This window comes from Equus quagga, chromosome 7, assembly GCF_021613505.1.
Source record: "Equus quagga isolate Etosha38 chromosome 7, UCLA_HA_Equagga_1.0, whole genome shotgun sequence".
Lineage (NCBI taxonomy): Eukaryota > Metazoa > Chordata > Mammalia > Perissodactyla > Equidae > Equus > Equus quagga.
In genome coordinates, this window is record NC_060273.1 from 30,375,026 (window position 1) to 30,401,522 (window position 26,497).

The 26,497-nt window shown below is 59.8% G+C and overlaps 1 protein-coding gene across 3 annotated transcripts in view; it reads left to right on the top strand.

The window, feature by feature from the left end:
• The window catches only part of ELFN1 (extracellular leucine rich repeat and fibronectin type III domain containing 1), a 68,894-nt gene that overhangs the window by 26,312 nt on the left and 16,085 nt on the right, over nt 1-26,497 (top strand). For all 3 annotated transcript variants that reach the window (XM_046665666.1, XM_046665665.1, XM_046665664.1), the window contains one exon: nt 12,707-12,868. The gene's annotated coding sequence lies outside the window, so the exon portion shown is untranslated. The remainder of the gene's footprint in view (nt 1-12,706; nt 12,869-26,497) is intronic.

Consider the following 26,497-nt stretch of genomic DNA (forward strand, 5'->3'; position numbering starts at 1 on the left):
CCCTGCAAATGGGTCCTCAGTGTTCTCCGGCTGCCCTGAGACAGGAAGCCGCCTCCTCGAGGAGGTGGGCCCCTGGCACCCGGACACCCACTTGCCCAGGTGCAGAAACCTTTTGCAGGAAGAACATGAGACACGCGGCTGGGACGCTGAGATGTCACGGTCACCGTGCCTGGCCGGCTCAACTGTTCTTTGCCAAACTGAGACTGGCTTTGAGAGCCGCTGGCCACACACCTCGCCCAGGGCCCGTCTGGGTCCCCCGAGACCACCCTGGCAGCTGGCCCTGCGGTGCTGGGGCACCGGAACCTGCCCCTGGGTGTCTGGGTCTGTTTGGAACTAACCTAAGACTCATTCCAGAAAAGGCAAACCCTCTCTGTGAGATGAAGGTGGGGACTCAGAGAGACTCTTGTCACCTGACCCGGGCCCCCTGCAAGCCGGGGGCGGGCTGCTGTCCACGGTGTGACCGCCAGGGGCTGGGGCCTCCTGCCCGATGAGGACAAAGGCGGCCTTCCACCTCCATGTGGGGGAGTCGGGACCCCTCGCTGTTGGCTTCTCGTCACGGGACGTTACAGATTCATGCTGCTGTTAAGGCCGGCAAAGCCCCAGACGTGCTCTCCATGTGCCAGGAGGGGTTGGCCTCGTGACTTTGGACCCCCCGTCCCCCCGTCCGGGCCAGGGCTGTGACGATTCTGTTCCTGCTGACTCGTTGCTGAGAACCTTTGCTCCCTCTCTGCCCAAGAACCAGCCCAGGGGCCCTGGTCCAGGGTGACAAGGACGCCCCAGCCCCCTCCCAATGCCAACCCCCATTTTCTCCTCTTCAGCCGCACCCTTGGGTCAGGCGCTGAAGTGGGAGGCAGGACCAAGCCCACCGACACAGGCCTGTCCCAAATCCCTCCCCAAGGTAGAGGAATGGACGCAGCCCCCCCCCCGCCTGGGGCCCCCCTCTCTTAAAACCGGGCTGCTTTTGGCTCAGCTGATTCCCATTCATTCGTTCACAGTCACTCTGCAAATCTTGTTGAGTCTACCCTGTGCCAGGCCCTGGGGCTGCAAGACAAAGTTCGTGCCCATGTGAAGTGTGCATTTATTAGACACCAACTGTGTGCTAAGCCCTGTGCTGGTGTAGACGCCGGGGCCCAGCAGCGAAGGAGACAGATGTGGTTCCTGCCTGTAGTGAGTTGACAGTCAGTGGGGGTGACAAGAACAGGCAAAGAAGGGGGGAAAATGCGAGTGACAGGGCTCTGCAGAAATGGCCCGGGGCCATCCGCTGGCAGCCACGGGATGGTTCCTTAGGTGGGGCAGGCTGGGGTGGCTTCTCAGAGGAGGTGGCATTGAGCTGACTCATCCAGACCATCCGTGGTCCAAGGCCTAGTCCCCTGCCACTCGCTTTGAGACCTCGAAGAAGTCATTGCCCTCTCTGATCTGGGCTTCCTGGTGGAGTGGGGACGCCCTGAGAGGCGGTATTGGAGAATTTGCTGCAAGTGAGGGCGAGCGGGCAGGATGGCGTTCTCCCTGGGGCACGGCCGAGAGGAGCCCGCAGCCCCTGGGCCGGAGAGATGCCAAGTCAGGCTCCGGGGTGGGCAATGGAGGGTCTCGTGCCCACGTTTCCATCCGGGGACACAGGTGAGCCTGAGACCTCGGCCCGCCTCCGGCAGGACAGTCCTAGGACGGCTGCCCCCTTGCCCCGTCCTCCTCATCCGTGGGGTGTCTGGCTTTTGGGGGGGGGGGCGTTTGCAGGAAGGAGACCAATTCCTGGCCTCTCTGAGCCTCTGCAAGATGGAACTGAGCACCTGGGGGGCCGCCTGGGGGTGGCGAGCTTTTGGGGTCTGGGTTCCTGTGGCAGCCGCCCTCCCGCCGGCCTTGGGGCCTCTGAGGCTGTTTCCTCATCTGTCAAAGGGGTTCTCAGTGGGAGGGGGGTAGTGGCACGTTTGTGCGAAGCCGTTCCTGCCAGATCTGCAGTGTTTCCTCTACGATTTCAGGCCCTTGTCGACGTCTTCACCTCCCGCTCAGCCCCATCCTCCTGGCAACGTGTCTTTTTTTTTCCTCTCTTTTATCAGCGTTCCCTGCTCGGAACACGGTAAGGCACTTGTCACCATTCAGCAAATTTGCCAGAACAGACATTTCCCAGGCTGGAAACATGGGGACGCCAAGAGGGACGTGTGGGCCTCCCGCACCAGGTGCCAGGGACCCTGGGGGAGGCAGCCCGCTGAGCAGGGTGCTAACTGTGGATCGTGGCGGGTCACTCTCTGTGCCTCAGTTTCCCCACCTGTAGAATGGGTCCAAGACCAGGCTCCACCCCTCGGGGTTGGGGTGAAGAGAGGTGGGACATAAGGCCTGGAACGTGGTCAGCGTTCCGTGAACACCCATGGCTGTCACCGTCATCATCTTCATCAGCCCTAAAGCAGCGCTCAGCTTGTGCGTGGGGAAGAGAGGAGACAGGTGCCCAGGCTGGCTGGACGGGGTCCGCGGTCCAGGCTTCTGCAAGAGCTGGCCTGGAGCGCCTTGAGGGAGAGACAAGAGTCGCTGGGCGACGGCAGGAGGGTGCGGGGGACACGGCTGGCTTTCCGTGCTGTTTGTGACGAGTCTTTTCCAGGGTGCCCGGTACAACTGTTACTGGTTCTTCTGGATATTTTGCATCGGGCTAGCTGCCTTTGTTTATATAGTGGAGCTTCTCACCGAATTTTTAGCCAGATAGTCAGAGTCAGAGGGAACCTCAACTTTCATTTCAGGCAAACAAGCGAATGTCAAGCCTCATTTTCATATTTCTAATAAGCACTTATCAAATTTACGGCTCTTACGTACAGCTCGTCAGGCCTTCGGAGTACTTTCCTGCTGGCTGCGGGCGGCTCGCTTCCCGGTGCCCTCCGAGCCCTCCCTGACTTTGCTCAGCAAATTAGCACGTCAGCTTCCTGTCGGTGAGGGATGACCGGGCCGCAGCCGGAGAAGGTGGGGTGAGGGGTCCCAGCCTCTGCTGGCATCAGCTGGGGGTTCTCCCACAACACTGAGGGCACCGGGCCAGCCTGGGTCAAAAAATGCTAATTAATTAGCACAAGCACTTTTTTTTTTTGGCCTGGCATTTAAATATATATACTAGCATACTATTTCTTTTTTAATTTCCAAAGCTATATGTATATTTTATTTCTTCGCTAGACAAAATTAGGAAAGTGTTGGAAGGTGGAGAAGTAATCTATATGGTTCCCCCGTCCAAAGATGAGCATATCAGCACCTTAGAGAATTTCCTTCGGTCTGGTCTTCTTTTGAGATTTTGTTATAGAGTTATTATCAATCACTCTCAAAAAAACCCAAAAATGGAAATGTGACTCACGTGCAGAAAGGTTCCCAGCTCCCAAGTTACCACTCAGGGGATTTTTCATGAGGTTTAATCAGCCACCAAGTCAGGAGACGGAACGAACCGGCCCCCGAAGACTTCTCCTGGCCTTCCTGGGTCGTGGTCCCCCCCAGGGTGACACGGTCTTGGCTTCCAGCAGCAGACTTCCGTCTGTCTGTGCGTGTACATTGTGTGGCCGGAATCACACCTTACGTGCTCTTTGTGTCCGGCTGCTTTTGCTGGATGTCTCACATGGGCGAGACCCTGGGCTTTGTTGTTGGATGGGATGGTCCCTCCATCTTCAGTGCTGTATAGTATTCCCGCATGTGGAGGTACCCAGTCTATGGTCCCTTCTCCCACTGATGGACATTCAAGTTGTTTCCAGTTTGGGCTTCTCTGAAGAGTGTTTCTAAGAACATCCTTGAACATGTGTTTTGTGCATGTATGTTTGTATCTCTGTCCATCTGGGAATGGACTTGTTGGGTCTGATCATTCACTCATCTTAAGCAATTTCCAAGTTATAAAATATTCATCAGCATTATGAAAATGATGTGGCGCAGGGGTCAGTCTGGTCTGGTGGTGTAATGGTTAAGTTCATGGCCTCCACTTCAGCAGCCTGGGGTTCGCAAGTTCAGATCCCGGGCACAGACCTATATATACTGTTCGTCAAGCCATGCTGTGGTGGCATCCCACATAAAATAGAAGAAGATTTGCACAGATGTTAGCTCAGGGCCACTCTTCCTCAAGCAAAAAGAGGAAGATTGGCTATGGATATTAGCTCAGGGCCACTCTTCCTCAAGCAAAAAGAAGAAGATTGGCAATGGATATTAGCTCAGGGCCAATCTTCCTCACCAAAAAAAAAAAACAACAAAAAAAGGGTGCAATATTCAGTAAGGGGGTGCCGTCATTGATTTAGTCATTCTCTTTTTATTCAACATGAATGTTGTCCAATTTTTTTTCTCTTCTGTATTAAATGGTGATGGAAATCCTGGGCCATACATTTTTTTCTCTCTCTCTTTGGGATTATTTCTTTATGACAGGTTCTTAGGAGGAAGACGCTTGGCTCAAGGGCACGGGCTTTCTTCCCACACTCCTGTGATTTTTAAAAATCGTGAGGTGTAGTGTCCAGTATGTAGAGAAGAGTGCGAAAAACATACAGACAATGGGAAGAAGAAGCGTAGTGTGGACGTCTGTGTCACTGCGATCAAGGTTAAGACACGGAACGTCCCCGGCCCCCGGGAGCACTCCCACATGCTCCTGCCTGATCATAGCCCTTGCTTGTCCTTCCTGGACGCAGCAACCAGCATCCCCAAACCATATGTTCTGCGTTGGCCTGTTTTTGAACTTTACGTAAATATATCCATTGCACACATAGCCTTTTCTGCCCTCATTCTTTGGGTCAACGTTATTTGGGGGGATTTAGCCGTTCGTCGTGGGTGGTGGTCCTAGTTCATTTTCATTGCTGTAGAGTATTCCGTTCAGAGGCTGGATTGGGGTCGTATCCAGACTGGGGCCACGATCAGCCTTCTCGCATCTCTTCTGAGAGTTGGAGGTTGATGCCCGGGAGGGGGACCGCGGAAGCTTTTCTGTCTTCGTGACTGATGAAGTGGAGCGTCTGGGATGGTTTGGGGTTTTTTTTGGCCATCTGGACGTCCTCATTTGTGAGCTGCCTTTTCAAGATTCTCCCTGTTTTATGACCGCGTGTCTGTAGTTTCCTCATTAATTTGTAGGAGTTGTTCATAGTGAGATGGCGTTCCCTCATGCATGGAGAGCAGATGACTCTCTTCTAACATTTGTGCCTTGTGTTTTTATTATTTTTTTAGTGTATTTTTTAAATTACTATATATATATATATATATTTTTTTTTTTTGAGGAAGATTAGCCCTGAGCTAACATCTGTCACCAATCCTCCTCTTTTTTGCTAAGGAAGATTGGCCCTGAGCTAACGTCCATGACCATCTTCCTCTATTTTATGTGGGATGCCTGCCACAGCATGGCTTGATGAGCAGTGCCATGTCCACACCTGGGATCCGAACTGGTGAACCCCGGGCTGCCGAGCAGAGTGCATGAACTTAACCACTATGCCTCCAGGCCGGCCCCACAACCTTGTTGTTTGTTCTTTTTTTTTTCCCCTGAGGAAGATTTGCCCTGAGCTAAAATCTGTGCCAACATTCCTCTATTTTGTGTGTGGGTCACCGCCACAGCGTGGCCGCCAATGAATGGCATAGGTCCACACCCTGGAGCGTGCCAAACTTAACCACTAGGCCACAGGGCTGGCCCCTCTTCTTATTAGGGCCATTTTCGGCCCTTTGCTCTTCCATATAAATTTTAGAATCAGCTTGTCAGGTTCCATGAAAAGAAAAAAAAACCCTGGGATTTTGAGGGCAATGGCATCAAATCTATAGGCAGTGTTGACTTTTTAATAAATGTTCCTTATCTGCTGACTGCAGGTGGTCAGAAATCCGGTCCACATCTGTCTGTGGACTTTATCTCCAGCACTCGGCCTGAGCTCTCTTATCCATTGCTATCTGTATACGTTCTTTGGGATTTTTTTTTTTTTTACGTACGTCGTTAGGACACCTGGGAATAACTGGAGTTTTGTTTCTTGCTTTTCTTTAATTTTAATTTCTTTTTCTTGCGTTATTGCAATGGCTGAGGCCACGAGTGCTGTGTCAAACAGAAGTGGTGGCGGCAGCATCCTTGGGCTGTTCTTCATCTCAAAGGAAATGTCTTCGTTGCACCGTTAAGCGTGTTGTCTGCTCTGAGCTGTGCACATCTTAAGACCTTTGGATCTGTGTTGCCAAAGGACTTTCTAAAAGCTTTGTGCCAATTTCACCATAACCTTACCAGCACTGGGTATCATCGTTAGGGGATTTCTGGTGGTGCTGGTTGTTTTTAGGTCCTTGTTTATTTCATGAGCCTAAATGGTGTCTCGCTGTATTTTTTTTTTAATTTGCATTTCCCTGATTCTGCAGGAGGTTGAACATTGTCCCACATATTTGTTAACCACGTGTATTTTCTCCTGAGTCTGTTGCTTTGCCCACTTGTTTATACATTGCTGGTGTTTCCCTGATTGATTTGAATGAATTCTTTACATAACGAAGAGAATTATCATTTCTCTGTCACACTTGCCACAGATATTTTTCTCTGTCTGCGGCATATCTTTTAATTTTTGTTATTTTTATGTCCCTCTCCTTATTTTTATGTGGTCAAATCCGCCTCTCTCTTTTACAATTCATCCTGTTCCTCCAGAGCTCGGAAAGCCAGTCTCCCTCTTGAGGACCGCTCAGTATTGAATTCTGTTTTCATCTCGCTTTTTTTTTTAATGGCTTAATATTTCATATTTAACTGTTTACTCCATCTGGAATTGGTGGAGCTGTGGGGGGTGAAGCGAGGTGCTCGGTTTACCAGGGGACGGGGCCTCATTTGCACTCGCGACGCTCCCGGCTCTGGTTGCCCACGTCTGGGCCGGGTGGGCAGAGATTAAAAGGAGGGGGAGGTGGCGCTGTGTGCAGCCAGCACCGCGAGGGGAGAGCCGCGATTGCCATCGGGACCGTCCTGTTCGCTGCCTCTGCCTGATTTTAAGTCAAAAGCAGAGAGCCGTTTGCCCGGCCCGGCCGTATCCTGGGTGATCTTGGGTGAGGCTCTTAATGTGTTTGGGACGCAGTCCCCTCACGGCGCCTGTCCTGGGAGGCGCTGCCCCTGGGAGCGCGTGCGTTGGGGCACACGTCCTGCAAAGGGCAGGGGCTCAGGCAGACCCACGCGAATCCCGGGCGTCTGTGTGACCTGGGGCAAACGGGCGTCCCTTCTCAAGCCTCGGTGTCTCCATCTGGAAACTGGGGACGATGGTGCCGCAGTTCCCAGCCCGTGGGGCTGTGGGGCAGATCGTATGGTGTTTGGAGGGTCCTATGGCGGGCGCCACATGGTTGTGGTTTTTGCTGTTAGGCCCATTGCTCAGGAGACGGGCGTCCCTCTGCGGGGAGGGCTCCTATATGGTCGCTGGTGGGCCCTGGCCCTGCTGTGATGGGGACGGGGGTGGGGAAGGGAGAGCAGTGGGATGGCGTGTGGGACCCCTCCCTCTCCCGCCTCTGATGGGGGTGATAGGGGTGGGGGGCACGCCCCTTCCACTCCTTGCTCCCCTCCCCGAGCTGTAGGGGATGGGCACGCAGAGCCTCTTGCTTTCTGACCCAGACGGGAGGACCGGCCGTGGCCTGGAGAACTGTGCAGTACACACACACGCCCCTCCTTACACGCTCGGTCGTACACACACAGAGAGCCACATGCACGTCTCACAGACAGACACACACACACAGACACAGACACGACTGGACCCACCGCGTACGGTGATGCGCACACAGGCTCAGGGCTCAGGAACACTCAAACACATGCTCAGCACGGACACGCAGAGACCGTGGACCCAACACACACACACACAGGCACACGCACACGCACGTGCGCAGACTGCACGCATCCCACGGGCAGAGCTGTGTGCCGAGTCACTGCCGGGTTTCAGCGCTCCTGCGCCCGCCGTGTCGCGACCTCACCCTGCAGACCAGGCCCCTCCCACCCGTGTCCTCCTCACCTGTCCCTCGGCCACCTGCAGGCCTGTGGGGGGGCCGGCTTCCTGGGCTTTGCCACATTGGTCCCTGAGACGCTGCCAGCGGCCCCCCGTCCCTGCTCACCCCGGCATCCGCTGTGTGGAGACAGACACAGGAGCCATGGGACCCGAGCAGAGCCAGGCCTCCTGCGGGAGGAGGGGGCATGGGGACCACCGAGGCAGCAGGAGCCCATCCGGCCGCCTCCTCGTGGGTCAGCGCACACTCACGTGGGTCACCCAGGCCCAGGACGAGTGTGGGACCCGCCACACTGTGCCTGACCCCCCGTGGGCGAGGAGGCCCGACTGGAGCAGATGCAGAAGAAGAAGGAGGGGCTGCGGAGGGATGGAGGCCTGCCTGAGGTCGCCCAGGGGCAGAAGTGAGCTCAGAACCGCACGTGGGGCACCCCGGCCTCCAGGATGCCCCAGGGAGGCCCCACCCCCGGGATCACCTGGGGAGGGGGTCGGCTTGGGATCCTGAGCGTGACCTGGGTCTGAGGCAGGTCAGCTCGGCAGCCCCTTCGGGCCAGTCCCATCCCCCTTGCCCCGTGATTCTCCTCTGAGTCGGAGGATACCCCCGCCCATTATGCCACCTCCTTGGGGTCAGTTCAAGGACCTGGCACCTGTCCCCCAGCCCCCAGTCGGTGCCTGACAAATGCTGCTGGCAGGAATGCAGGGGACTTGAGTCAGAGCATCCTGATTGCTGAGGGCCTACTGTGTGCCAGGCAGTAAGCTGTGCCCCTTGGCCCCAGAGAGGGCAGCCCTGCTTGTCCTATCAGGGTGGTTGGGAGGTGATGTTGGCGCTGGGCCGGGAATGATGAGAGGTGCCCCCTGTGGGTAGATCTGGGAGGATGCTTTCCCGGGCAGGGGACACCAGTGGGTACAAAGGTCCTGGGGTCGCCACATGCAGGGGCGGGGAGGGATGTGTTGGAGGAACAGAAAGACCTCAGAGTGGTGGAAGGAGCCATGTGAAGGAGCCCAGCATGAGGTTGGCAGGTCTTTGGAGGGGAACACCTGCAGAGCCTCAGGGTGGCCAGCAGTGCCCCCACTTCACAGATGGGGGGCCTGGCTCCTTACAGGCAAGGCCAGGGCCAGGTAGTAAGACAGGTTGCCCAGACAGAGGGCAGGAGTCTTCCGGCTCCTGGGGGTCCCCCTTGGCCCCTGGGCTCGGTTGGGAGTGGGAGGGAGACTCAGGGGCCCCCACACCAGCGGGCGGGTGGCGCAGCTGTGGGAGGCCGGGCTGCTGGCATCAGCAGGAGCCGCTCCCTCCTCCCGCCTCGTGGAACAATCATTGCACAAAATATGCAAATGGTATAATTACTGTGATTTGTTTTGCTGATATAAGTGTTTGAAATGCAGATGTCAAGTTTGGGCGCTTTCTCTGCCCACCGGCTGCCAGTCGAGGAGTTGTCCCCGCAGCCGAGGAGTCGTCCCCGTCGTTCCCGTCATTCCCGGGCACCCCTCCCGCCTCCCCCAAAACCTGCTGCCTCCTCTGTGGGGGGGGCGGGGGGCCTGATTGTGCATGCCATGCGCCTCAGAAGGGAGGCCTCACGTCCCCCCCGCCCCCGGCCCCTGCTGTGTGATCTGGACCAGTTACTCATCCTCCTGGAGCCTCGGTTTACCCATCTGTGTAGTGGGATCCACCAGCCTCTGCCGCTGTGGTGTGTCCGAGGCCCCAGCGCTCTCTGGCCCCGTGACAGTTCAGGGATGGGCTTGGGCCTCAGTTTCCACCTGCAGAATTCCCGGACAGGTGTGTTTCCATCTGTGAAATGGGGAGTTAAGAGTCGCTGGATGGCCTTTGGGGGCCCCGGTGCACCCCCAAACATCACAGACCAGCTGCGTGTGTGCATTTTTCCACCCTGGGCCCTCACCTTTGAGCCCACCAGTCCATGGGGGCGTCTCTGAGGCTGTTGGGGCTCCCAGCCTGTGGGTTCAGACGAGCCTGGGCTGTGATCCAGTGGATGGTGGTCACCATCCTCCCCATTCTACAGAGAGGAAACTGAGGCACGGCATTCCATGGCCGGTCGAGGTCACACCAGTGAACTTGTTGCCCGAATGCCAGTTCCTACCTGGACCTCCCCGCCCCCCCGCTCCGAGGGCAGAGCAGGATGGCTGCCTCCTCTCCTGCCGGCTCCTGCCAGTCCCACCTCAAGCTGCTCTGGCTGAACCTCTGCAAATCCGCAGGCACCGTGCAGCCCCCACGCCGGGCCTTGTTCAGATCACCAGCTTTGCCGGAGTCCCGCCCACCACAGACCCGGGAATCCGTCATCCACATGGCAGCTCAGACCTGTGGATGCCCAGTAACCATGCAGGTGCCGTCCTAAGGCCGTGTGATCACCTTGAGTCCTGGAAGGAGGCCGGGCCCCGGGGAGGCCTCCCCAGGCCGTGCAGGTGGCGGGAGCTGGTGGCCACACCAGGGGCGCACTTGAGTGCTGCTCCAGGCTGGGCTGCCTGGGGACTGAAAAGGTGTCATCTCAAGGCAGGTGGGTCCGAATGGGCCCCAGGCTACACACGGGCCTGGCAGCCCCCTTTGTGGTCACCCCTCAGGGGCCGTGCACTCACTGGTGTCTGCAGGCCAGAACACCAGGGTCTGGGTAAGGCTCGGGTCAGGCCTGAGCAGGCGTGCGGGATGCCCGTGCCTGGGTGTGTCTGAGTGTGGAGGATGGTGAGTGTGTGTGCGTGTGGCTGTGCTCATGTGTAAGTGTGCACAGGTGCATGCATGTGCCTGTGTCCACATGTGTGCACTCACATGTGGCCTGAAGTGATGCTCATGGAGAGTGAAAAGCTCGGGTAGGCGCCCGGCACACAGGTGTGGGAGCACAGAACCCACCTGCACACAGGGAGGGACGCAGAGCCCCCGGGAGTGGCCTGGCTTCTGCTCACACGCGTGGTGGCATGGGGCTTGCGATGCTGCCTTTGGACAGCTTTGCTAGGAAGTCTGAGAGGAGCTAGAAAGCCGTGCCCTGGCCCTGCCCACTGCTGGCCGCACTGCAGGCATGCCTCACGGCTCCCGAGCTCTCTCACCTCATCTGCAATGGGGATTCTTTGCAAAGCGGGGCTGGGTATACAGTGGGTGCTCAATAAGCACACATTCCTGCTTGTCCTCTGGGCACACAGTGGGCCCTCAATAAGCACGCATTCCTGCTTCTCCTCTGGGTCTACAGTGGGCGCTCAATAAGTATGCATTCCTGCTCCTCTGGGGCTTGGCTGGGCGAGGCGTCTGTCCTTGGAGAGCTGGGAGCCGGGCAGCTGGGGAGCCCGTGCTGGGTTGTCAGGTCTCCAGGCCCCAGGGAGGAGAGTGGGCATTGGCGGCCAGACCTACGAGGGCCTGGAGGTGGGAAGGGGTGTCCCGTCCTGGTCCCTGGGCTGTGGCCTGACCTGGCAGCCTCCTCCAGGGCCAGGCTTGGGGAACTTCTGGGAGCCCACATTCTCTCTCTTTTTCTTCCAATTACCTTTTCCAAGGCAGGTTTGGCCTTATTAGCATATTCAAATGCCACCATTATTATTCCAATTAGCTGTTGAGTAATTAACTCTAATTGACGAGCCCTCCCCCCTCTTCCCCACATATTTTTTGGTTATTTACATCCGCTTCTAACCAGCAATTTTAGGTAATTCCGTGCCGCGCTCTCGTCTGTGTGCGCACGCACGCACTTCCTCGCACGACAGCTTCCTTCTCGCCTTTCAATTCCCTCTCCCGGCCCAGAGCCCCGGGGGGGGGGGGGGGGGCAGCGAGAGCTGGGGGGCCCCCTCCCCTGAGGGTCGCTGCCCGGCCTCCAGGGGCTCAGGGTGCAGCAGAATCCCCCATTGCCCCTCTATCACCACCAGCCTTGCTCCCAGAATCCCCTTTGTCCCGAAGATGCCGCCTATCTGGGGCCCCCCGGCCCCCACCCGATGCCGCCACCGTGGAGTTGGTGGAACCCGTGCCTTCAGCCTCGAATGCAGAGCGCCGTGGCATCGTAGCTCCGGGCTTTGTCCAGACCTGCCTCCATACTGCCTCTGGGCTGTGTGTCCCGGGAAGGAGGACTCTCCCTGTCTCAGCCTCAGTTTCCCTGTCTGCGAAACAGGGCCCAACCGAACGGAGAGTTGAGGGGGAGAGTCCACAGCTCACACACGACGCTCTGTGTGTCGGGCTGGATGCCGTGACGAAGGAGTGAATGAACGGCCCAACCTTGCGGGAGGTCAGGAGACGCGGGGTTGTAAACTGACTTGCTGAGTCATACGCTCCTTGTAACAACCTCGGCCCGGGCCTCGGGCTTCTGTGTCCTGACTTGGTTCCCTCCTGAGTGGTTGGCCGGCCTGGTGCGGAATGCAGCAGCCCCTGCCCCCTGGCAGAGGTGCCCCTGGGATGGAGGAGGAGGGGGCCATAGGGAGAGGGCCGTCTGGGAGGGAGTCTTTGCTTAGCCGGCCTGCCTCAGTTGCTTGCCTCCATCACTGAGGTCAAGGGAGTCAGAGGGGATATGGATGCACTGGGCCTTGGGTGCACGTGCTGGTCCCAGAACCTCCCGGGCCCCTGCAGAGTGGAGCCGCAGGGACCCCAGGCCCGGCCCGTCTGGCCTCAGCAGCTCTGTAATATCTTCCCTCTGCATCAGCTCCTTTCCCTGCCTGTGCCTCCTTGTGTCGGCCATCCCAGCCTCTCCGTTTGTATACGGGCGTCCAGCCTTTATGCCCTCGGTGCACGCAGCACCCGGATCCCTGTGGCTTGGGCCGACGGAATCTTCCGGAAGCTGAGATGGCGGCAGGCTGCACAGCCCCGCCCTTCCTCACCTCCTCCCGTCTCTGTCTCCACGCAGGGGGAGCTGCCCTGGTGACCATTTGTCCTGCGCTCCGTCTGGACCCATGCTCTTCCTCTGTGTCCTGCGATGAGGAGAAGATGTCCGTGACGCCCACGGGGAGGGACCCACCAGCCCGTCCCTCTCAGCCGCGTCAGGTCGCCGGGGGGCCCTGACCCAAAGGTAGGGGATGTGCTTGCTTGTTGGATTCTCTCAGAAGTTGGGGGGGGCAGGACCAGTTCACACCCACCTGCGAGACAGGTGTGCTGGGGTCACAGGACAGGATTCGAAGGAGACGGGGTCATATCCGGCTACACTGCAGACACAGCTGTCCCCTGGGGGTCGACTCCTGCAGGGGTGCTGTCCTTGTGATGCACAGAACGGGCAGAGGACGAAGGGGCCGCCTCGGGATGTGACAGGAGGAGCTTGTGGCGTTGGGGGCTCAGGGCCGGCCCAGCATCCTCCCTGCTGAGTCACGGTGGCCTCGTGGGTTAAAAGAGATCTCGTCTTCCACCCGTTTACGGGAATAGACACAATACCATGTGTTTGAGTGTAAAACCACCATATGTGCAGCCTGACATATGTTAATATTGACTCACGTGGTCTATTCGAAAAACAGGTTCTTATATGGAGAGAGTTATCCACAGTCCCGAACTGACTGAGGCTGCCATCCCGATGGCACGCCACGCGTCCCGGTGACCCGGCTGCTGCAGGTTCCGCCTCCAGCTGGGAGGTAGCTGGACACGCTCTTTTCTGTTAGCTCTTCCGGAAATCGTGGATATGCCCTCTTTTGTCTGCTGTGGCCGGGATTTTTCCAGGCCGTAGGCACGTCACGAGGTTCTGGGACTCCGACCCGGCCGGTTTTGCACGTGGCTGGAACGGGGCGCTGTTCCCCGGGAGTCTCCTTGTGGGGTAGAGCGGGGTTGTAACGTCTCCCTTGACTGTCAGGAGGTGCCAGTGTAATGGCGGGGTCCGTGGAAGAGTCTGGATTCTGGGCCTCGGTTTGCACAGGGGGTTGCTGAGCGGCTGTGTTCAGGCGTTGAAGGGCTGTGTAGACTAGTTTGTGTACAGGGAGCGTGGTAATGCTGCCGGTTCTAACAGGCTGTGAGAGGGAAGCGTTTGGGAAAAGGCTCTCTCCTCCATCACTGGGTGGTGGTGGGGGAACAGAGATCTTTCTGGAAGCCCCAGAGGCACGCCCTTTGGAGGTGGTCAGAGGGCTCCCCCAGAGCCCGGGGGGCGGGGTGCGGGCTGGGAGGTGGGTCGGAGAGCTGAGCAGGCACCAGGTCATGGGGCGGGTAAGCCGCCTGGTCACTGCTCCCTCCCTTGTGCGTCAGACGTCCACCGAGTGCCTGCCCTTTGCCAGATCCTGGGTGCAGTGGTGCCAGAGACCCCGTCCCTCGAGGGGCTCCGAGTCCAGAAAGACGGAGGGTGTGAGGGCGCATCGGTGCTTCCATGCCACGGCCTCCCTCCCTTCAGCTCCCATCATCAAGGATGTCTGGGGGAATTCCCCGTGACAATGACCAGCACCTGGCCCTCTCTGGGCCTCAGTTTCCCTATCTGAAACATGAGGGTGCCCCCGAGGACTTTCTCGATGGGTATCCCCTGAGCAGAGGGGGACAGACCCCACTCTGCTGAATTTTGGGTGTAGAGCGCCGGGCAGGGCATTTACCACCTGACCTCCCTTTTTTTTTTTTTTTTCTCTAAAATGGACATCAGAGCCTCTCCCATAGGTGAGCATTCAGTGGGATGTGTGAATTGCCTGGCGTACAGTAGGCGCTCAAGAAGCAGTGGTGGGTGTCACCCCCTCCTAAGCGTGAAGCAGGTGCCTGGCAGTGACTGGTACATCACGTTGGATAAACGTCATGTCTTTTCTTCCTTCCCAACCCATGTCAGCCTCCCGCTCCCCTGAGTTGGTCCGGGGTGGCCGCAGCCAGGCGGGACCCCCTCGGCCCCCCAGCCCTCACGAGGCCGGGACATCTCCGTCTTCTGTCTCACTCACCCCGGCCACGTGTTCTGCTCCGTCAGCCTCCTGAGCCTGGCAGGTGGCAGACACTGAATGAACGTTTGTTGAATGAATGGATGGGATGTTTCCCAGCCCGGCCCACCTTCGAAGGCAGGTGGCAAAACAGATGGCCCGTGGCTCCTGCGGGGCCTGGCGGAGCAGCGCGTGCGTCTCGCTGGGTCTTCTTCAGGAAGCTGGGGGTTGGGCGTCTGGTTTCCAAGGTCCCTTCTGGATAGAACGTCTCGTCATTCAGCGAGTCGAATTTCCCAATTCTGTTCCTGCCTCCCCCCGACTCCTCCGTTTCCGGGTCCTGAGGCCTTGTGCCTGGAAGTTGCCTTTACGGAGGCAATGACTCAGTGTCCCGAAGGAGCCTTCTGTGCGTTCCGATGACCTCAGGTGACCTGCTGGACACGGCCCAACCCCAGGCCGGCGTGGGTTCAGCACCGTGGACAGAGCCACAGAGGCCAACCCGGGCCTGTGGGCGCCGTGGGAGGCCTGTTGGCGGGAGGGGGGTCCGGGAGTGGGCGGAACTAGTGCCCGGGCCCCTCTGTAAGACCCCTGCCCTCCCCACGCCTCAGTTTCCTTCTCAGAGAAGTCGGGGTTGTGCTTTCCCCAGCAGAGGTCCCCGTGACTTGCCCCAGACCACCCCACCCCTCGGCCAGCACTCCCTCGACCCCGCCTCTCCGAGGAGCTGGGTTATTTATCTGCCGGATGGTGACAGGCGGCCGCAGCTGGAGCTGGAGCTGCCGAGCAAACAGCCCGGGCTAATTAGCAAAAGGTCACGGCAGCTCCTGGAGCCCCTGCGTTTGAAGTCGGCCTCACACAGGCGGGTGGGCGCGAAGGCACCGCGACTTTGAGTTAGCGGGCCTGTTTACCGGGACGGCTTCAAACTCCTGCCCACCGCTCACCGCCTGATTGCCAGCCCACGAGTCTGAGGCTTCACTTTCCGGAGATTTCCAGCGCCAGGGGTCCAGCCGCTCGCCCACCCCCTGCCCCAGGCCCAACAAGGATGGAGACGCAGCCCCCGGTGTGCATGGGAGAGCCAGCCTTCACCGCCACCGGCCTCTCTTCTCATGCCCGGGGGCAGGCCGGCCCGAGCCCCAGAAGAGCGGGCCGGGCAGTAGCCGCCCACGTGCCCCCACATTTCTCTGCCTGTTATTACTGTTTTTCTCTAAGTAAATTTACTTAAAAAAAAAAAAAGACTTAAATACATTTATTTAAAAGGGAAGTTTTATAGCACCGCTACAAATGGAAAACAAGCCTCCTTTGCCATAAATAGAATTCATGATCATAAAAATAAATTCGGTGGAAACAAAACAACGTTATTAAATTCTAGTTGGACGCTGTAGCCCAAGGGAGCCTCGGAGCCCAGGCCTGCTATCGCTTGATTAAAAAGGAGAACAGCGAGTGTACCGAGGGGTTCAAGACCTCCCGGCCCCCATCGGAGACTTTCTTTTTGATGTAATCAGGAGCACTGAAATGAATTAAATTGAGAGTAACTTTCTAATAAAATTACTCAGCATTATTTTATGCTGCGTCAGTTAGGGATTAAATCTGGCTGCGTAAGACAGAAACCTGACCATGATGTGGTTGAATTCACGGCTCACTTGGGGATTCATTTTTCCCTTGTAAAGACAGGGGCCGTGGGGGTGGTGCACAGTCCAGGGAGGTTGTCAGCGATTCAGATTCCATTACCTTCCTCCCGTACTATTCTTAGCATTTGTCCTCACGGCCTCAAGATGGCTGCTGCACCTCCAGCCATTGTCCCTGCATCTCAGGAAGGTAAAGCGAGGGGTGGAAGGGAAAGGAGTTTAAGTCTGTTCCTTGTTGTCAGGAAGATGACAGTGAGCTCTTGAGCCTGTTCTCATGCCCACTGTGGTCCACGCCTGCCTCGTGATTGGTTCTCACTAAGTAGTTTATCTCTTTGTCACCTGTTTACTGATTTCCACCCAGTAGAACCCCGCCCTCATGGTGGTCATGAGGTCACGTGCTGGTTTTTGTGAGATGAGTCACGGCCTGATCCCAGGGGGTCCCCAGGGGCCTCCTTCCCTTAGCCTGGGTCCTCCCCCCTGCTCCCTCCACCCCACACCTGGCTCCTGCTGTCCACAGTGGCCGGCTCAAGGGTGGCCCCTGTGTCGCTCCCCGTAGATCCAGGCTGCCCTCGTGCCCCTCGGTGTGTCCAGGCTCAAGTACCCGGTCAGCCTGTATGGAGCTGCCCACCTCCGGGTGCCTGGATGGGGGGCAGCCCCTGCCTCCCCCACCACCCTGGGGCCCCGGGGCCCCGTCCTCCCCCTTTGGCCTCCCCCACAGCCCGTCCTGGGCTTCTCTGTCCCTCCAGCCGGTGGGCGGGCCAAGCTGCCGGGGCCACGGTCCTGCTCCTGAATCTTCATCTGTCTTTTCATTTCCTCGTGGGCCGTGCGTCCCGTGGGCCAGGACTCAGTGGGAGGAGGAGCAGGGCCTTGGGGTCCCTCCACGTCTGTCCCCTCTCCGGCTGGGCAGGCTCTGGGGACCTCTCCTCCCTCAGGCCGGGGCTCCTGGGTCCAGCCTCCTGCCCCACTGCGCCCACCCCTGCCACCAGCTTTACCTTTCAGCCTATGCTCCTTCTCGCCTCCTCCCCTCGTAGATTTTCCTCCTGCCTCTGACCCCGGCCTCTGACCCCCCCCCTTAGCACGAGGGCAGGGGGCCCACTACAAGCCCCATGTTTACATATGGTTCTGTCGCTGACCAGCTGTGCAGTCAGGGGCACGTCGCTTAACCTCTCCGTGTCCTTTGTACGATGGGGGTGACGGCAGCTGCTTGTGGGGTCTTTGATTAAATGAATGAGAGGGATCGAGAGGGTACCCACCCCGCCCCGTGCCTTCTCCCCTCCTCCCTGCCCTCTCCCAGCTCCTGCTTCGTGGCTGTCCACGTCCTGCATTAGCAGCTCTGTGCGTACGTGTCCACACGGCCCCTCGGGGCCCCGTGCGTGGTGTTGCCCTGCCCACCTCTCCCCTCTGCACGCTCAGCCCCACTGACTCATGGCCAAGGCTGCAGCCTCGCTCCCCAGCCCCACCCGGTGACCGTGAATCCAGTAGCTGACGTGGGTCGGGGGGGGCATGCGGGGCAGCGGGGCCTGGGCCGGGGCCGGTGGACGTGGACGGGGGCCCGGGCAGCGAGGGCAGGAGGGGGCGGGAGCCAGAAGGGAGCCCGGCAGACAGAGCCGCTGTTTTCTTGGTGATGATTTGATGCGGAGGGACGTGGCCGGAGCCCCCCGGAGACCTCTGCCAGGGTGGGCGGGAGGAGGGAGCACGCTTTGACAGAGCACCCACTGTGCGCAGGCCTTTCCGGGCCTGAGCCGCCCAATGTGGTGACCTTGAGTGACCGCACGCCTGCCCCCAGGATGTGGAGGAGCAGGGAGGTTGAGCTGCTCGCCCGGAGTCCGGTCTCGCAGCCTCGCGCTCTCTGCCTGGAGGTCGAGGGTCCTGGGAGCTGCCTGGGCTGCCGGGCCGACCCTGGCCCTGGACACGCGCACGTCCCCAGCCTGGCCCTGAAGTGCCCTGTGCACACACGCAGGCTCGCCGGCTGACACTCGGGGACTCCCCAGGAGATTCGGGGTGGGGCAGGGTGGGGCAGGGCGGGGCGCTCTGTCTCTGAGCACAGCTGCAGTCCTACTGTGTGCTCCCGGCAGAGGGGAACACAAGGGAGCTGTCTCCACTGCTGGAGCCCAGCCTGGCTGGGAATATGGCTCACGTGGGCCCCGAGCCTCCCTGGGGGGCACTGTGAGTGCATGAGAGGGGGAGCAGACAGGCCAGAGGGGGCTTCCCAGAGGGCAGGGTGGGCAGGGCTTGGAGGGCCAAAGAGGAGGACATGTCAGGTGAGAAATGGCAGGAGCAGTGGCGTCTCCACAGCACACGGCGTGCGCACAGCATAGGGAGCAGCCGGGGCTGGGGCCCTGGTGGGAGGGTGGAAAGGGGTAAGATGGGCATGGCAGGGACCAGCCTGCTGGTGATGGGGGGCATTCCCGCCTCTCCTCCACTCCCCGTCCCCTGGAGCATCTCCAGATCTTGCTGAGCTCCCTCCCTAGTCATGTAGGGGTGGGAAGTCCCTCATCTGTATTGGTTATGGCAAGCTGTTGAAACACAGTCCTCCAAAAATATGGTAATTTAAAGAAGATAGAAGCTTATTTCCTGTTCACAAAACAGCCCAGGAGTCGGTGGCCCTGGGGTGGTTAGGGCAGCTTTGTCACCATCACCCGTGGCTTCTGTGTCTGGGACCAAAGTGGCTGCTCCAGCTCCCGCGAGCACATCTGCATCCCAACCCGGCAAGAAACATGCCTGCCCATTTCTCTGGAGGGAGCGATTCAGCAGTGGGGCACTTCAGCTCGGCTCACATCCCATCAGCTAGAGCGTGGTCGTAGGCCATGCCTTGCTGCAAAAAGAGTCTGGGAACGGTAGTCTTTATGGGGTCCCCCGGAGAGAGGGCGACTGTGCCAGGCTGTGTCCCACCAGCTCATGTGGAGGGTCAGAGGAGGTGGCGTTAATTGTCACCCCAAACACGGGGCCGCCAGGGTGTGCAGTCGTCACCTGGATGACCTGGAGGTCGTCCTGTCCGCCTCCGGGTTGGGGACGCCGAGGGTCCAGACCTCATCAGAGTTAAGGGCACAGCCGCCCCGTGACAGCGGGGTCTCGGCCGTGCCCTCATTTTGCTTCCTGAGAATCGCAGCCCCTCCCGGCCTGGGTCTCAGTGCGCTGAGGGCGGGATGTCCCCGCAGTCGGGGGTTGGCGTGTCCCCGTGTCTGCCAAACTAGCGTGGCTCCGGCTGCGCTGACTCGTCACGTCCCCGCCCCGTGTTCTCCAGGCCTGCGTCTCTGCTGTCTGGAACCAGCCCACCGGTGGCTCCATCAACGCTCCCTCCTTTCTCTCCTTGTCATCCGATAAAGCACCGTGTCGCGTTGATCTGACCTCCCGGGTACCTTCTTTCTCTCTTTCTTTTGAATCTTTTTTTTTTTCCTTGAGGAAGATTAGCCCTGAGCTAACATCTGCCGCCAATCCTCCTCTTTTTTGCTGAGGAAGACTGGCCCTGAGCTAACATCCGTGCCCATCTTCCTGTACTTTATATGTGGGACGCCTGCCACAGCATGGCTTGGTGAGCGGTTCCATGTCCGCCCCCGGGATCCGAACCTGCGAACCCCGGGCTGCCAAAGTGGAGTGTGTGCACTTAACCACTGCACCACCGGGCCGGCCCCTCTTTTGAATCTTTTATCGGATTGTGACACACAGGCAGCATAAGACACACGTACCATCAAGTGTCTTTGTTCACACCCGTGTCCCCAGCGCCCAGATCAAGAAACAGAGTCACCCGCCCCCGGAGGGCCCTCCTCATGTCTCCCCTTCCAGCCGCTGCCCCCAGGGGAGCCGCCCCCAGGCTTCCGACCACACTGTTGTGTCCTTTTGGGACGTCGTGTAAATGGCTCGCTCGGCACTGTGTGCGTGACGTTCGTCCGCGTCGTCCGTCCTTAGGTTTGCTCATCCTGGCCGCCGTGGTGCAGAATTCCGTCGTGCTATCTTGTTGGTGGGCGTTGGGGTGATGTCCGGTTTGGGGCTGTTACGGGTTGTGCCGCTGTGACCGTTCCAGTCGCTCCGTGCACATTCGGGCGCGTTTCCGTCGGGTGTGGTCCGCTCCGCCCACACCTTCCGCTTGCCTTGCTCTCCGCCGTCTGGTCCAGAGCACCGTCCTCTCCCTCAGCGGCTGCCCTGCTGTTGTCCCACAACAGTCCATTCTCCGTCAACAGCCAGGGGGATCCCACCCTCTCTGCTGAACCTTCTGTGGCTCCCCAGTGCCCTCGAGATGAGATCCGATGGACGGCCTCAGCAGGGCCCCTGGGTAAGACCAGCGCTTAGACCCAGCAGGTCTGCCGCTCCCGCTCCTTCCGCCCCCGCGCAGTCTCCAGGCCGCTCTCCTGGCCGCCTCGGTCCCCCCGACGCCCCGTCCCGCTCTCTCTCCCCTCGTCTCACCGGCCACCTTGAGTTCTCTCTCTGTTTTAGTCTCTGCAGAAATGGGACCTCTCTGGGGACGTTCAGACTAGACTCCCGAGTCCCCGGCTACGGACCCCGAGTGCGTGAGGAAGTCGCCCTTCCTGGAGCGAATGGCAGATCTGCGTGCGGGGTCTTCTTAAAACCCAAAGACACGACAGGGCCTGGGGGGGCTCGTCTCGAGTGTTGGGGTGACAAGCACGTGACCAGGCAGGGAGCAGACCCCTGGGGAGGCAGGCGGCTCCTGCCCCCTTGCCCTTTGCCCCCGGCCGCCCCACGCACCCGCCCTGGGCCCCTTGGGCAGCCCCGCTGACAGGATCCGGCACAATGTCCCTCGTGAGCCCCGGGCTGCCTGGAGCTGTCGCCGCGTCCTTGCACCCAGGCCCACCCGGCACGGAGCAGGGCCGGCTCCCCTCACCTCTGTCGGGAAGAGGAAGTTGGGACCCCCCCCCCGGCCGGGGCGGGGGGCAAAGTCTCCAACCTGGGCCACCGGCTTCCCCAGAGGCCGTCCAGCTCACCTCGGGTCCCCCGGCCCGTGCCTGCTCCGGAAGGGGGCAGCCGGCCCGTACCCCAGCCAGCTGAGCGCCCCCGCCGGGCGCAGCGAGAGCACCGGAGGCCGCGTCCCGGGGACCATGTGCTCGGGTTTGTGGCTCGAGGGGACGGGAAGCCGCCTTCCCTGCCCGGTGGGGCGGGTGGCAGACCAGGTGGCCCTCTGCCCCGGCCTTGGGTGGTGGGAATGTGGCCGGGGAGACCAGCTCCCTGTCCTGGGGCTGGATCCCCTCCTGCCTGGGCCTCACTCCCGTCTTTGTCCTTGTCCCCCCACCATGGAATCTGCTATTATTACTTTTATCATATAGCGTAGGACGTGATTTCGTTATTATCGAGTCGCAACCCCTCCATGTCCGCTCAGGTGGTCCCGAGGGCGGCCCCACAGTCGTGCTTCCCTGGGGCCGAGGCCCAGCCAAGCCCTCACCGACATGCTCCCTGCTCGCACGGTGCCTCAGTTTCCCCGTCCATGAGACCCACCCTATGATCATCTACTTGGCTGCCTTGCTGCGCGTTTAATAGTGTTTAAATAAATGCACGTTGGCACTTGTAGAATTGAGCATTTTGCAACCGTTCTCTGCGTTGTTACAACTAGTTTTCTCAGCTCCGCGGGGCTGGAGAGAGTTCAGGAGAACTTGCTGTGTGACCTGGGGAAAATTACTTTCCCTCTCTGGGCCCAGGAGAGCAAGCCCTTGGAGAGCAGAGGCCAAAGTTGAGAGGTCCTCTTGTGATTCCTCAGCCACGCTGGTGCCACAGGAACCTACGGGCTGGTCACCCCTGCTTGTCCCTGCCTCACCCCGGCGTGGTGCCGGGCACATAGTAGGTGCTTTGAAACTGGCTGTTGACCGGATAGAGAGAGGCTGGAGCGTCAGAGTCGTCGGCCTGTGTGTGACGTGAGGGTCCAGCCTCTCTCGGGGACGATTTGCAGACCCGCGGAGCCCACCAGGTTCAACCCGTCACGTGATCCCCTGGGTGCCCGGTGGGAGCCGGGTCTGGCTGGGGGCGCTCAGGGTGCAAGGGCGCTCCAGTGGCGAGGGGAGCGGGCACCTTAAACACGCCCGGCGCCCGGGCCCTCCCCTCGGCTCTTCAGTCAGGACTAGAATTGGGGGGGGGGGGGGGGGGGGGGCCGGGTGTCTGTGTTTTTTAAAAGCTCAGAAGTTATTCTGAGCCTTTTCCCGGTTTAGGAACCACAGCTTTGCTCTGCCTCCTCCGGTGGGTGCCCTCTCGGACGTCCTGCCTCTCCTTGCACACCTCCGGCGACGGGGAGCTCAGTCTTAACACGGCAGCCCATGCCTTTTGAAAACGTCTTAAAACTTATTATGAAATATTTAGGACGTCTCCGAGGTTTAAGAAATCTCTAATAAATATTTCACTAATGATGAAATATTTAATACAGCTGAAGGGATGAGGAATAATGTCATGAATACCTGAATGCTCTCCGCTCCGGCTTAAAACTGATCCTCATGCACCTCCCGTGAAACACGTCACACGGGGGCGCAGCCGTCGCCGCCGTCCGCCGCCAGGGCCGCCTCCCCTCGCGCCCCCTCCCTCCTGGGTCAGCCGTTGGCTGCATTTTATGATGATGATTTTCACTCTCTTTGTACGGACCCCGGGCGATACGCTGCCGAGCGTGTTTTCAAGCTGTAGATCCGGGTGGATACGGCGGGTCCCTCTGGGCGGCCGGCGCTGTCATCTCCGTGGCGCCTTTGTGAGTGGCGGCGTGTCCAGCACGTGGCTGGAGGCTCACTCTTTTTCTCTGCTGTATAGTGCTCCACACCGCCCCCCCGCCCACCCCACGCTGCTTTCATCCATCCTCTCGGTGGACGGCTCGGGTCCCGTCACGCCCGTCCTGGGACGGCTGTCGCGGCCCCTCCGGGGACTCACCCGGCCCTGGAATTTGGGCTCATGGGCTGCGTGTGTCTTGACTGTTACGTGATGTTGTTTTCCAGCAGGGCTGTCTGTTTACAGTCTCGTCAGGGGGCTCTGAGAACCCCCCGGGAGGATGAAAGGGGTCACACGCAGTGTCCAGCCCTGGGCCCGGCCCCCCGCCCGCCGTGCGCCCGCTCCGCAGGCGCCAGTGTACCCGAGGCCGCTTCCCTCAGCCAGGCACTCCCGTCTCCTCTTGCCTGTCCTCAGACAAACTGGCTTGGCGTCAGCTCTCCATCGGGGCCACTCCTCACCTTCGAACGTGCCCACGTCCACCCGTTGGCCACATGACATGTGGTTTTGCCCGTGGGGCTCTGGGACCACCATGCCTGGGTTTGAATCCTGCCTCACCGCTAAGTTGGTGTGGGAACTCAGGCAACTTGATTAACATCTCTGTGCCTCTTCTGTAAAATGAGTAATAATAGCTCTGACTTCACAGGTTTGGTGTAAGTATATGATACGTTAATAGATATAAAGCTCTTAGGAGAGTGTCTGGCACATAGTAGGTGCTATATGAGTGTGACCTTTTTTATCTCCCTTGAGGTCTGGAACCAAACCCTCTGGACGTGAGCTGAACCATGCTGGACAGAGCCAGATCACCTCCTCTATTCTACCTGATATATCTCTGTTAAGTCAGCCTAAGCTGCCTTCTCAAGTGCCACATTTACCTCTTGAACCTGCTCTTGCCTGTTTCTTTTCCCTTTGGGTGACGTGGAGCCGCACTTCCCCACTGACCCCTTCCTGGTGTGGTTTTTATTCTAATTCATTGAGCGGCTGTGACCCATTATTCTGGCTGGAGGGAATGGTTGGATCCTGGCCCTGACGTCCGGCGTCAGTCCCCTTCCTGCAGGCTCTCAGAGTTTGTCCAAGCTGCTGCTCACACTGAGAACCGAGTGTGGACGGAGCCCACAGACCCCCCAGACCCCACATGGGTGCCTCTGGCCCTTTGAGCAACGTGCTCTGTCTCCTTCCCCACCCGCCATCACTCTCCTGCCCGGTGCTACCTGGTCTTGCACATGAGTGACAGCTGCCCCGGCCTCTGCTGGAGGCTCCGTCCCCACGAGCCACGCCCTCCTCCAGGAGCCCTCCAGGATTGGGGAGTAGGGGGCAGGCGCCCCTGGCACCCCAACACCCGGCCGGCAGCAGAGGGGCCGGGCACTGCGTCGAGGGCGAGAATGAACCCCGGGGAACAGGCTGGTGACCCCGCAGCCGGCCTGGGGTCCCCCGGCCCTGAAGACAGGGGACGGGAGCCAGGAGGGGAGCAGCTCCCCCTGCGTGCAGTAGGCGCGGCCGGCGAGCTGAGCCGGGTGCCGTCTCAGACGACAGACGGACAGACAGACAGACGGACAGACCCGGGAGCCGGTGGGTGGGCGGCGGCGTGGGGGCGCTGGTGCGAGCCACAGCACGAGGCCCCTCCCCGCGCCGCTTACCAGGGCGGCGACGAGAGGCAGTCTTCAAAGAGCGTGCGTCCTCGCACCCCAGTTGGGTGACTTCCAGCGTTGTCACTTACACCCAAATTGAATGTCCTCCAGCCGCGCCGGCTGTCGCACGCCGGCCCGCGGTGAGGCGATAATTAGACACGCGTGTGTGCGACGCGTGTGCACGTGTGTGTGTCCCGCCGTACCGGCTGGGGAGGGGCAGGCGGCGGACCCGTGGCTGAGGGGTCAGGGTCATAGTCATATTCACCCAGTCACACACGCGCTTCCCCCCAGCGGGTCCCAGCCCTGTGACACCCCCCGACCCCTGACCCCGGGATGTTGTCCAGCCCGCGGCCCTGGGGTGGGGCTCCGAGGGCACCAGGGTTCTCAGGTGCCCAGCCCCTGCCCGTGTCGCTTCCCCCCTAGGCCCCTGGAAGCCGGCAGGAGCAGCCCCGTTTATAGCAGCGGCGCGTGCATCGCGTGGGGCTCTGGCACAGCCAGCGCGGCTCCAGGCCCCCTCGCAAGCGGGGCCCCGCACAGCGGTCTCCGGCACCCCAATCTCAGGGATGGGGGCGGGGGCTGCTGCAGAGGGGGCCCTAGCAGCCAAGGGAATCCTGCAGCCCCGGGAGGGCCCCCAGCACCCCCTCCTCTGCACCTGAATGCCATCCGGGGGTGGATGGGGGTGACATCGAGGGGGACAGAGTGTCCCACACCACGAAGGGGGCAGGCCTGTGGCAGGCTCAGGTGGGGCGTGAGCCGGCCACACCTGTGAGCAGTGATGGGCCCTGGGGTCCTCGGATGCCCCCTCCTCAGGGGGAGAGCCCTCTGGCCCATGGGATCCATTCTGCGTATTCTGACAACACATCTCCTGTTCCTCTGCGGGTGACACACGTTTGTTCACCCGGGAACTGAGTCACTTCTTTCCATGCGTCGTTTTACTTAGTCCTCCTGGGGTCGTTTTACAGACGAGGAGATTAAAAACTCAGAGTGGGTGAGCCACTTGCCCCAGGGCACACAGCAGCAAGTGACAGAATTGAAGTCCAAGGTCGGGTTAGGGCTGTGTGATCCCATAGTTGACGTTCCCTTTGGAGGCTCTGTGACCCCTGGGGACGGCGACCTTGTCCTCTCCCCAGAAGGTAGACACTCATTGAATACCGAGTGAGCAAATGAATGAGAGAGAGTACGGATGGATGAATGGCTGTGGGAAGAGGGTTGGGGCCCCAGCTTTCAGGGCTGCGATGGAGGGTGTGCGTCCCTGGGGCTGCCAGCCAGGGCCTTCCCATCAGCTGAGTGGCCGAAGCACGCAGACTTGGTCTTCCTCCCTGAGGTACTGGAATTGGAGACAGGGACTTTTATTCTGGTGGGGGTATCTCCTTAGGCGCAGACTTTCCAACGGCCAAGTAACTGGGGCTGAATCCTCCCTCTGCTCTTCTCCGTGAGAGGGGCCGGAAGGGGAGCTAACAGCCTTGGGACCCCCAGCAGTGGCCAAGGGGCTTTATGGGGCCTGTCTTGGGCTGCCCCAGGCTGGCTGCCAGCCCCTGATGGGGGCTTCCGTTCGTGTCCTCATTCAGCTCCCTGAGTCCGGTCCCTTCCCCGATTGCGTCTGCCTGGAGGCTCCGGCCGCGTCCACTAGTCTTTATTCTCCACCCCGTGGTTGGGCCTTCTCTCCCCCGTGTTTGCAGCGGAGGGAGATGAGAGGGGCCGAGAGCCCAGGCTCTGGGCTGAGTCCTCGCCACCCCTGGCCATCGGGGGAAAGCACGCCCCTTAGCGGGCCAGACCCAGACCCCTCCCAGCGCCATGTAGGGGAGACAGGTCCCCTTGGGGCACCGAGCATGGCCCCCCACCTCTGGTGGTCTCCGTGGCCTCTGCCCCGCTGGCCACCGCCCGAGCCCCCTCGCGCCCCCCCCCC